The following is a 12,604-nucleotide window of genomic DNA, read 5'->3' as shown; positions in this document are numbered from 1 at the left end:
CACCAAACTGTATCAAAGTTCTAGGCAGTTTCAATATTGGAAGAAATGTAATGCTCTGTGTCTGACTCTGTGTGTGTGTGTGTGTGTGTCTGACTCTTTGTGATCCCATGGACCATAATCTGCCAGACTCCTTGGTCCATGGGATTCTCCAAGCAAGAATACTGGAGTGGGTTGCCATTTCCTTCTCCAATGCATGAAAGTAAAAAAGTGAAAGTGACGTCGCTTAGTCATGTTCAACTCTTAGCAGCCCCATGGACTGTAGCCTACCAAGCTCTTCCGTCCATGGGATTCTCCAGGCAAGGGTACTGGAGTGGGTTGCCATTGCCTTCTCTGAAAGCCAAACTAGAGCTGCACTTTTACAGGGAAACTGGTGATGATATCAGTTTGCAGCCTGAGATTATAAGCAAAGGGCCCCAAAACTGCAATCTGTACTCCCACCCATGATGTCCAAGGACCACCTAGGACTCTTTCCCAGTTGGGACTCTAGATTGCCTTCTTCTGGAACTTTCCAGGGCTCTTCCATTCTGGACAGGTTGTCAGCCCAAGTTGGTGATGTACAAGCTGTTACTTCTCTCTGTTGCTCCTATTTCTTTTCTTTAAGGTCTGCATATTGAAATTAAGTCAAATAATTATCTTTAGAAATTGAAATTTTTTGTAAAGAGTTGTTTATTGTGTTATAAGATTCTTTGAACCTAAAATGAACTTTCAGCAAAACTTTCAGCAAAACATCATTTGCCCCATGAGCCCATTCATGAAAAATGCCACTCTTTAATCAAGCTTTTAGTTCTGGATGGGAAGATTTGCCTTACTTCTTATTAGCTACTGAATGGGGCATATCCACTGGATTGTGTGAGAATTGGGACTCTAAATTAAAGCTGGTCAAAACTTTAGAAGTTACTGAGCTTTTATAGGTCATTTCAATTGAGAAAGGACAAGAATAAGTGGTGCTAGTCCCATAAGGTTCATGAAGCCAAATTAAGATTCATTGAAGAGAAATCAAAATTGGAGAAAGAATTAAGCAATTTGCAAGAACTATTGTCTGTGTTACAATGTCAAAATTATATTTTAGCTGGCCAAGTCTCCACTTTCCAATTCGTAGCTAAAAATAGCTACAAATCTTCATCTGTTTTGTAAGCAGCAGTTGCTCCCAGGGCCAGCAGCTGCTGGGTTCCACATTACTTGAATGATGTTTTGGCCAAGGACTCCGTTTATCCTCCCAGAGGCATAGATGAGGTCAACGGGGCTGTTGGGGAGCTTGCAGGTGGTGGACTTGTGAGGGTTGAAGAGATTGTGTGTCACTGCAGACACAAGAGATGATTGCCCTTCAGGTGCCAAAGACAGAGAGCAGGGTGGGAGGGCAAGCACAGGATGCGGGGGTGGGGAGGGGGTACTCACAGCAGCTCAGACTGTGGCAGTGGGTGGAGGGCACCCACAGGTCAGAGGAACCGGTGTCAAACATAACCGTGAACTCCTGAGGGGGCATTCCAATGGCGATGGTGCCAACATAGACGAACTACAGGGGCCGGGAAGGGATGGTTAGGGCAGACCTGGCTGCCTATCCACCCCCTTTCCACCCCAAATTCGAGCACTGCCTCCTTCTGGGTTTCCCAGGTCTCCTGAAATCACTTTCCAAGCACCCAACCTCACAGCCTCTACTCGGACTGGTGTCTTCATTTGAGAAGCTCTCCAGTCTCCCTTTTATGTCCAGCATGAGCCCCTCCTTCTCCTAGATCACCCCAGGCCACTGACTCTAATCTCAGACCATGTCTGATCAACAGCACTCAGGTGGCCCTTTATTTAGACATGTATTTACCCTCTCCCCATCTCTCAGGATGCCCTGTGCATTATTGAAGAAGAGACTAAATATATATATAGCATATATATAACTATATATATATATATAACTATATATATATATAGCAATAAGTACACTATTAGATTTTTTTTTTTTTTTTTTTGCCTCACATGCCATAGAGACTCAGTAACTTTTTACCAGTATCACTCTTGGATCTGCTGAGACTGAACTTGCTCTGCCTGGGGATTCATACTTGATTTGCAGCTGTCTTTATCTTTTGATGAGAGATGGCTCACCCTTCATCTGTAACTGAGTGGTTCACTTAGTTCAGAAAGAACAATCTCTCTCAAATTAATGACATCTTTGGCAGAGAAATGGATGTTTATCTACCCCCTGGTCATTGCTTGGCCCAGTCACCACAGACCAAGAGCTGAGGATGAGTCTGCCTTCTTCTCTGGGAATGGGGTCCCTGTTCCCCAGTGTTTCCACCTCCTTCAGGAGCCGCAGCTGCAACATCCCACCTGGCACCTCCAAATGAACCCCAGTGCTAGGCCAGAGCACCAGGGGGCGCTGTGGAGCACAATCCTCCCAACACACTCACATCCTTGTAGTTTCTTAGGGGATGAAAAGTCACCCTTGAGTCATGAGCAGAATTCTTGGACAGGCTGTAAGCTTCTTCCTCTGGGAAATTTTTCACCAAGTTTTTTTTTTTTTTTCGAGGGTTTCTTGCATGGTCTTCATCTTCATTAGAGGGATTCTTTCCGCAAGCATGGGGAAAAGGAAACAATGAAAGGGCAGCAATCAGCCATATGTGTTATAGTAGGACTGCCATAGCTGGCATTGTTATGGCACTGTGTATTTTTTTAAGCATTTTAATGAGGGTCATCTTATTATTAGAACGCTGTGCAAAGACCATGGCAAAGACCTAGGTCTGACTACAGGTTCTGTTGTGTAATCTTGGATAAGCCATTGGACCATTTGGAGTCTCCATTTTCCTGTCAATAAAAAGGTGGAATGTAATAATCAGTATCCCTCATATAGAATGTCTTGGGTATTAGAGGAGATGATGGATATAGTGCACCTGATACATAGGAAGTCTCAGCAATGATAGCCACTACCATTGCTGTGGTCATCCCACTGTATCTTTCTCAATGAAGCTCTGGGAGGGAGGTAGAAGGGGATTATCATCCTCTTTAAACAGGGGAGGAATTTGAAATGCAGGGAGTTGGAGACTTGACTGTGGTCACACTGTTAGAGCTAAAAGAGCGGAGAAATAGTACTACTGATCTTTCTTCTGGGCTCAAGCAGAAGAGAGGGTGAGAGAGAATGTCAGGAGACAAGAAATAAACTGGGGAAATTAAGAGGCTAGAGAAGCAAGAGAGAGCACAAATTGAAAAAAAAAAAAAAAACTGGGAGAATTTTGCATGCACCGAGATAGCCAAAGAGATGGAGAGATAAAAGAGAGAGATACAGTGATGAAGACACAGACCCATACACACAGAAGTGGAAAGAGAGCTAAGAGAAGATCTAGAAGAGAACGCAGGAGAAATGCAACAGGACCACACCAACAGTTGCACAAGTTGTGCACTGAACAATTCCAAGGAGTGTCATTTTCACTTAAGTCATGATGTGATTGGCACCCCTAGAGATGTGCAACCCTGCAAGCCTATTCCAAAACTTTGGGTCCCAAGGTGGCCATGGCAAGGTACTTATCAATAAGTGAAAGTTGAAGTGTAAGGCTGCCAGGGAGTGATTACTTTCTCTTCCAACCCTCACAGATGGTAGAAGAGAGGACAACAAGAAAAATCCCAGAAAGACAGATGATGCCACTTATAGCCCCTGTACTTACATGACTATGCACTCTGAGAGGGCCACCAGACCGAGGAGCCCAAGTCACTTCATGTTTTTTTCCTGGGTGCAAGTATTCACAGAACAGAGGGTTCTGAGCTTGCCCTGGTGACAAGAGCTCCCAGTTATATATGCTCTTATCTTATCCGCTTGAGGTCACTGATCTGGTTAAGATCTGGTAAGATCTGATAAGAAATGCATACCTATTGATTAAATGTTTACCTCTATCAGTGTCTTTTGGGAGTGGATTTAGAAAATTCTCAGAATACAGAGAATTTTACAGAGATTGTAGTCTTTTCCTTGCTGCTGCTAAGTCGCTTCAGTCCTGTCCAACTCTGTGTGACCCCACCAGGCTCTGCCATCCCTGGGATTCTCCAGGCAAGAACACTGGAATGGGTTGCCATTTCCTTCTCCAATGCATGAAAGTGAAAGTGAAGTCACTCAGTCGTGTCCGACTCTTCGTGACCCCATGGACTGCAGCCTACCAGGCTCCTCCATCCACGGGATTCTCCGGGCAAGAATACTGGAGTGGGTTGCCATTGCCTTCTCCAATCTCTTCCAGGGGCTTGGCCAAAAAACAAACTGAAGAGCACAGACTATCTAAGGGTGGGGAGACTCTTTCCAACTTGGAGAAAAAACACTGCTATTAACATGATAAGAGTAGATGCTGGGGGCCATGCTAGACATTCATGACCTCATGAGGTCACAAGATGTGCCTGGCCTTCCAAGCAACTTCACGAGATGTGTATGGCGCTCCTAGTTGGGGAGGAGGTTGCTAGAAGAAAAAGAGCTCAAATGGCAAAGTGAAGAATTTAGGGACAGCCCAGTGACATATGAGTGACTTCAGGTATTGGGACAGATGGCATAGATCAGGGGCACCTTTGATGCAAGTCTGTGTCAAAGGTCTAGACTAGAGCAGTATTACAGTTACAGTTTCAGTATTGGAAGAAGTGTGATGTAGGCATCCACAAGATACTTCATATCAGCCAACAAACGTGAAAAGAGAACCCTGTGTGCTGGAGTATGGGTTCACTTCAGTTCAGTTCAGTTGCTCATTTGTGTCCGACTCTTTGCGACCCCATGAACCACAGCATGCCAGGCCTCCCTGTCCATCACCAACTCCCGGAGTCCGCCCAAACCCATGTCCATCAAGTCAATGATGCTATCCAACCATCTCATCCTCCATCGTCCCCTTCTCCTCCTGCCCTCAATCTTTCCCAGCATCAGGGTCTTTTCAAATGAGTTAGCTCTTTGCATCAGGTGGCCAAAGTCCTGGAGTTTCAGCTTCAGCATCAGTCCTTCCAATGAACACTTAGGATTGATCTCCTTCAGGATGGACTGGTCGGATTTCCTTGCTGTCCAAGGGACTCTCAAGAGTCTTCTCCAACACCACAGTTCAAAAACATCAATTCTTCAGCGCTCGGCTTTTTTTATAGTCCAACTCTCACATCCATACATGACCACTGAAAAAACCATAGCTTTGACTAGACGGACCTTTGTTGGCAAAGTAATGTCTCTGCTTTTTAATATGCTCTCTAGGTTGGTCATAACTTTCCTTCCAAGGAGTAAGCGTCTTTTAATTTCATTGCTGCAATCACCATCAGCAATGATTTTAGAGCCCAGAAAAATAAAGTCAGCCACTGTTTCCACTGTTTTCCCATCTATTTGCCATGAAGTGATGGGACTGGATGCCATGATCTTAGTTTTCTGAATGTTGAGCTTTAACCCAACTTTTTCACCGTCCTCTTTCACTTTCATCAAGAGGCTCTTTAATTCTTCTTCACTTCCTGCCATAAGGGTGGTGTCATCTGCATATCTGAGGTTATTGATATTTCTCCCGGCAATCTTGATTCCAGCTTGTGCTTCATCCAGCCCAGCATTTCTCATGATGTACTCTGCATATAAGTTAAATAAGCAGGGTGACAATATACAGCCTTGACTTACTCCTTTTCCTGTTTGGAACCAGTCTGTTGTTCCATGCCCAGTTCTAACTGTTGCTTCCTGACCTACATACATGTTTCTCAAGAGGCAGGTCAAGTGGTCTGGTATGCCCATCTATATCAGAATTTCCCACAGTTTATTGTGATCCACACAGTCAAAGGCTTTGGCATGGTCAAGAAAGCAGAAATAGATGTTTTTCTGGAACTCTCTTGCTTTTTTTATGATCCAGCAGATGTTGGCAATTTGATCCCTGGATCCTCTGCCTTTTCTAAAACCAGCTTGAACACCTGGAAGTTCACTGTTCAAGTATTGCTGAAGCCTGGCTTGGAGAATTTGGAGCATTACTTTACTAGTATGTGAGACGAGTGCAATTGTGCAGTAGTTCAAGCATTCTTTGATATTACCTTTGGGATTGGAATGAAAACTGACCTTTTCCAGCCCTGTGGCCACTGCTGAGTTTTCCAAATTTGCTGCCGTATTGAGTGCAGCACTTTTACAGCATCGTCTTTAAGGATTTGAAATAGCTCAACTGGAATTCCATTACATCCACTAGCTTTGTTCATAGTGATGCTTCCTAAGGCCCACTTGACTTCACATTCCAGGATGTCTGGCTCTAGGTGAATGATCACACCATCGTGATTATCTGGGTCATGAAGATCTTTTTTGTACAGTTCTGTGTATTCTTGCCACCTCTTCCTAATATCTCTGCTTCTGTTAGGTCCATACCATTTCTGTCCTTTATTGAGCCCATCTTTGCATGAAATGTTCCCTTGGTATCTCTAATTTTCTTGAAGAGATCTCTAGTCTTTCCCATTCTATTGTTTTTCTCTATTTCTTTGCATTGATCGCTGAGGAAGGCTCTCTTATCTCTCCTTGCTGTTCTTTGGAACTCTGCATTCAAATGGAAATATCTTTCCTTTTCTCCTTTGCTTTTCACTTCCCTTCTTTTCACAGCTATTTGTAAGGCCTCCTCAGACAGCCATTTTGCTTTTTTGCATTTCTTTTTCTTGGGGATGATCTTGATTCCTGTCTCCTGTACAATGTCACAAACCTCCCTCCATAGTTCATCAGGCACTGTTTCTATCAGACCTAGTCCTTTAAATCTATTTCTCACTTCCACTTTATAGTCAAAAGGGATTTGATTTAGGTCATACCTGAATGGTCTAGTGGTTTTCCCTATTATCTTCAATTTAAGTCTGAATTTTGCATAAGGAGTTCATGATCCGAGCCACAGTCAGCTCCCGGTCTTGTTTTTGCTGACGGTATAGAGCTTCTCCATCTTTGGCTGCAAAGAATATAATCAATCTGATTTCAGTGTTGACCATCTGGTGATGTCCATGTGTAGAGTTTTCTCTTGTGTTGCTGGAAGAGAATGTTTGCTATGACCAGTGCGTTCTCTTGGCAAAACTCCATTAGCCTTTGCCCTGCTTCATTCTGTACTCCAAGGCCAAATTTGCCTGTTACTCCAGGTGTTTCTTGACTTCCTACTTTTGCATTCCAGTCCCCTATAATGCAAAGGACATCTTTTTGGGGTGTTAGTTCTAGAAGGTCTTGTAGGTCTTCATAGAACTGTTCAACTTCAGCTTCTTCAGCGTTACTGGTTGGGGGGTAGACTTGGATTACCGTGATATTAAATGGTTTGCCTTGGAAATGAACAGGGATCATTCTGTCATTTTTGAGATTGCATCCAAGTACTGCATTTTGGACTCTTTTGTTGACTATGATGGCTACTCCATTTCTTCTAAGGGATTCCTGCCCGCAGTAGTAGATATAATGGCCATCTGAGTTAAATTCACTCATTCTAGTCCATCTTAGTTCACTGACTCCTACAACATCAATGTTCACTCTTGTCATCTCCTGTTTGACCACTTCCAATTTGCCTTGATTGATGGACCTAACATTCCAGGTTCCTATGCAATATTGCTTTTTACAGCATCAAACCTTGCTTCTATCACCAGTCCCATTCACAACTGGGTGTTGTTTTTGCTTTGGCTCCATCCTTTCATTCTTTCTGGAGTTATTTCTCCACTCATCTCCAGTAGCATATTGGGCACCTACCGACGTGGGGAGTTCATCTCTCAGTGTCCTATCTTTTTGCCTTTTTGTACTGTTCATGGGGTTCCCAAGAATACTGAAGTGGTTTGCCATTCCCTTCTCCAGTGGGCCACATTCTGTCAGACCTCTCCACCATGACCCGTCCATCTTGGGTGGCCCCACATGGCATGGCTTAGTTTCACTGAGTTAGACAAGGTTGTGGTCCATGTGATCAGACTGGTTAGTTGTCTGTGATTGTAGTTTCAGTCTGTCTGCCCTCTGAGCCCCTCTCTCAGTGCCTACCATCTTACTTGGGTTTCACTTATCTTGGACATGGGAACTCTCTTCACGACTGCCCCAGCAAAGTGCAGCCGCTGCTCCTTACCTTGGATGTGGGGTAGCTTCTCTCGGCCACCGCCCCTGACCTTTAGTGCGGGGTAGCTCTTCTTGGCCGCCGCCCCTGAAGTCAAGTAACATACAGGTGGTCCTTATCTTCAGGGAGTTAGCAGTGGAGGGCAGTTCTCACAAACTCCCGGCCCAGGAGGCAAGAGAAATGAATGGAAGGGCTGGGCAGACATCCAGGACACTGGGCAGCACATGCCCTACTACTGGGGGCAGCCTCTCAGCTCCAAGCAGAGGCTGCCATGCTGGAAAGTGGGCTGATTGGCCCAGTTTTCAGGAGAAATCAGAATCTCAATATTTACAGAAAATGTCTGATTTTAAATGTTAGCAACTAATTTTCTTTTTTCAAAAAACATAGTGAAATCTAAACCTCCAACAACTGTGTGCTTGATTCAGCCTGCAAATTGTGTGGGTTTTTATGTCTAGCTTAGAGTGGGAGTCATTTCCCTGGTGGTTCAGTGGTGAAGCATCCACCTGCCAATGCAGGAGACATGGGTTCAATCCCTGGGTCAGAAAGATCCCCTGGAGGAAGAAACAGCAACCCACTCCAGTAATCTTGCCTGGGAATTCCCATGGAGAGAGGAGCCTGGCAGCTATAGTCCATGGGGTCTCAAAGAGTTAGACATGACTTAGAACTAAACAACAATAACAACAAAGAGGTAGGTGTAGAGACGAGACAGAGAGAGGATTCAGTTCACGTTAATAGACTGAATAAGAGGCTCAATGCATTTTAACCATGTTAATTTTTCTTCCATTTGTTAAAAAAAAAATTTACAAGGGTCATATAAACCAACAAGTTTATTAATGTCCATTTGCTCAGCAGCTGATGTAATTCCCCAATAGTGGGGTCATGCCTTGAAACACTTTGTCTGCCAAACCAAATATACAATGAACTAATTTTGAAGCTTCTTATCTATCAAAGAAGACAAAAAAGACCAATCAGAACTCCAGCTCAGCCTGAGATGAACAGGGCTACCTGTTAAACTGTTATTCCAGCCAAAATAAAGTCCTGGATTTTTATGGCTCCTTCCAGGACTCCCTGGTCCTGGGTGTTCCTGCCTGGTATCTATCCAGGCCTGTCCCTTTCATAAAACAACAGGAGGGTTTTAGTCACCAGGTCAGTGATAGTTGGGGTGATTTGTCTTAACCCTCAGTTTTTACAAATTGTTAAGTTTCAGTTTTTGTGACTCAATCGCTACAGAAGGAATTTGACAGCACCTAGCAAATGACACACACAAATACCATTTACCTCAGCAATTCTGCTACTAGGAAATTATCCCAAAGATTCACTGGCAAGAATACAAAAAATCCAGATGCACAAGCTACTCACTGCAACATTGTTTGTAAAAGCAGAAGATCAGAAACAGACCTGAAGTCACCATCCACCCGGGAGTGTGGATTAAGGCACAGGGCATCCCAACACCTGGGTGTGATGTGGATGGAGGGAGGCGGGGAATGGGTGAGATCTTCAGGGTGCACTGTTTAGTTTTTAAAACAGAGGGACCAGAAAAGTACCTATAGTTTGTTGCTTTTACATACACATGCATGTCTATATTCAATAAGAAAGAGTGGAAAACTAAACCAAAACCAATAAAAATCGTAATTTATGGAGGAGGGGCAGAGACAGAAGTCAGTTTTTTTTCTTGTTTTATAGTTTGACTTTGCAAACATATAGTATCAAAAATAGAAAAGTATATCTGTCAAAACTGAGAACAAACTAAGACAAATGAACCTAATTGTTTCAAGCTGGTGACACAGTTGCACAGAACAAAACATTATTTAAGAGGATTTTAAATGCAGGATTTTGACTCTGTGTTCAGAGTAGAGTACTTCTAAGGGCAAAGAGAAACAAAGAAAAGCACCCTCCCTCCAAAACAAATTCAAAAATCCAAAGAAATGTGAGGCTGTATCCAATACCTTATGGCTGGTGATAGTTCTACTGTTATTTTGAAAGTATCATGTTTTATGTTACAGGTTAAAGCAAATAAGTAATTAATGTTAATGTTGTTCTGAAGCAAGACTTTCAGTGGATAGGGAAAAGATGTTTAAGTATAAAACAAAAAGGTGTAAGTGGAAGCCTACAGTCTTTAAACTTGGAAAAATAAGTTTGTACCCATTAGTTCTTTTCCTTTTTTTTTTTTTTTTTCTTTACAGAATATCTGCACTTCTTCAGGCTGACCACTAAAAAGCCTCGAAGCAATGGCAATGTGCTAACTGTGACTATCCTGAGGCGTAGCTTGTGGCCTCTAATTACCATTTCTCACTAGAACATGCAGAAATTTTTGAAGAAATGGTTGACTTCAGGGCTGGACCAAGAAATGCAGAAGATAAGCCTGGGAATCTTGAAGGACCAGAAAGTTGAGGACCTTCAAAGACCATAAGAGGTCAGACAAAGTTTACGAATCCATATGAAAAGATCAAAGGTGGGACAATTTTAGCATCACAGCAAATATATAAAAATCCAGTAGTTCCAAATGGTAATAGACAACAATCTAAATTGTCACTGTGACAGATCACAGTGGTACCAACTCATTATTTTGACCATTGAGAAAGGGAAATAATCATCAATATTTATGCTATTTTTGTTGCTGTGAAGCATATTTCATGTAACTACACATAGTTGAAGGAATACTCTTTTTAATTGAAGAATTCTAGGAATTAAATTCAGAAGGAGTGGTAGAAACAGCAAATCATTGTTTTGCAACATCCTCATGAAACAGTAGATCTAGGCAAAGGTCATCAATGGACACTAAAACCATAGAATGAAAACTCAAAGGGGAAATTTATAAATGGGTGTACGAGTTTGACATTAGGACCCACAGCATCTCAGCATCTATCAAAGTGGATCAACTAGAAGTTATGAGCCTCTTGAAGTGGTGCCACAAGAAATATATGGAGCTCTGTATGAAATATTCCAATGAAAAATTTTCAACTCATGACTAGATCTAACTACCAGTTTGCGGGGAAATACACAGATAGAGGAACAGAGTGGCAATCCTCTAAATCAGCAGTCCCTAATCTTTTTGGCAACAGGGTCTGGTTTCCTGGAAGACAATTTTTCCAAGGACTGGTTGGGGCTGGGGTAGGGGGGCATGGGGTGGCAGCAGGAGGAGGAGGAGATGTGGGGATGGTTTGGGGATGATTCAAGGGCATTACATTTATTGTGCATTTTATTTCTATTATTATTACATTGTGATATATAATGAAATAATTATACAACTCACCATAATGCAATATCAGTGGGAGCCCTGAGCTTGTTTTCCTGGAACTAGACTGTTCCATCTGGGGGTGATGAGAGAGTGATGGGGAGCAGCTATAAATGCAGATGAAGCCTCATTCACTGGCCTGCTGCTCACCTCCTGCTGTGGGTCTGGTTCCTAATAGACCAAGGACTGAAGGACCAGTACTGGTCTACAGCCAGGGGGTTGTGGGCCCCTGCTCTAAAGCCAGTACTTGGGACATTCTATAAGACAAATAACCTCACCTCCTCAAATATTTTAAACAAATAAATGACATAAAAGGAGGGGAGACTGTTACTTATTTAAAGTCTTTAAAGACAACAACCAAATGCAATACGTGTCCATTCTCTAGATTCTGATTTGAATTAACAAACTGAAAAGTCTTTTTTTTTTTTTTTTTTTAGAGGATTGGACATGGACAGGATACTAGATGTTACTTTTGTTTGGAACAAAATAGCATTGTGGTTGTTTATACTTTGTGAAACAAAGATCTGTCTAGTCAAGGCTATGGTTTTTCCAGTAGTCATGTATGGATGTGAGAGTTGGACTCTGAAGAAAGCTGAGCACCGAAGAATTGATGCTTTTGAACTGTGGTGTTGGAGAAGACTCTTGAGAGTCCCCTTGGACTGCAAGGAGATCCAACCAGTCCATCCTAAAGGAGATCAGTCCTGGGTGTTCACTGGAAAAACTGATGCTGAAACTGAAACTCTAGTACTTTGGCCACCTCATGCGAAGAGTGGACTCATTGGAAAAGACCCCAATGCTGGGAGAGGTTGGGGGCAGGAGGAGAAGGGGACAACAGAGGATGAGATGGCTGGATGGCATCACCGACTCGATGGACATGAGTTTGAGTAAGCTCCAGGAGTTGGTGATGGACAGGGAGGCCTGGCGTGCTGTGATTCATGGGGTTGCAAAGAGTCGGACACGACTGAGTGACTGAACTGAACTGACTGATACTTTGTGAAATGGTAATCTCTTCCTCAAAATACTTCAGCAAAAATGTGTGCATGCGTACTGAGTCGTTCAGGTATGTCTGACTCTGTAGCCTGCCAGGCTCCTCTGTCCATGGGATTTTTCAGGCAAGAATACAGAAGTGGGTTGACATTTCCTCCTCCCGGGGATCTTCCCACCCAGGGATCAAATGCACATCTCCTGTGTCTCCTGCATTGCGGGCAGATTCTTTATGCACCAAGCCATCAGGAAAAGTTGCTGTAGACCAAGGGAGTTTAGTGACAAACTAAGGACTGGAACTCAGGCAGTTGGAGCCATGAGTCAGCCTCTGGAGAGCTGTGTGAGTGCTGTGGAGAGCTGTCCAGCTGTGGAATGAATGGGCTACACTGTGGGC

The sequence above is a fragment of the Cervus canadensis genome, chromosome 29, assembly GCF_019320065.1.
Source record: "Cervus canadensis isolate Bull #8, Minnesota chromosome 29, ASM1932006v1, whole genome shotgun sequence".
NCBI classification, from domain to species: domain Eukaryota; kingdom Metazoa; phylum Chordata; class Mammalia; order Artiodactyla; family Cervidae; genus Cervus; species Cervus canadensis.
The sequence above is the reverse complement of the archived record's forward strand: the minus strand, read 5'-3'. Positions refer to the sequence as shown.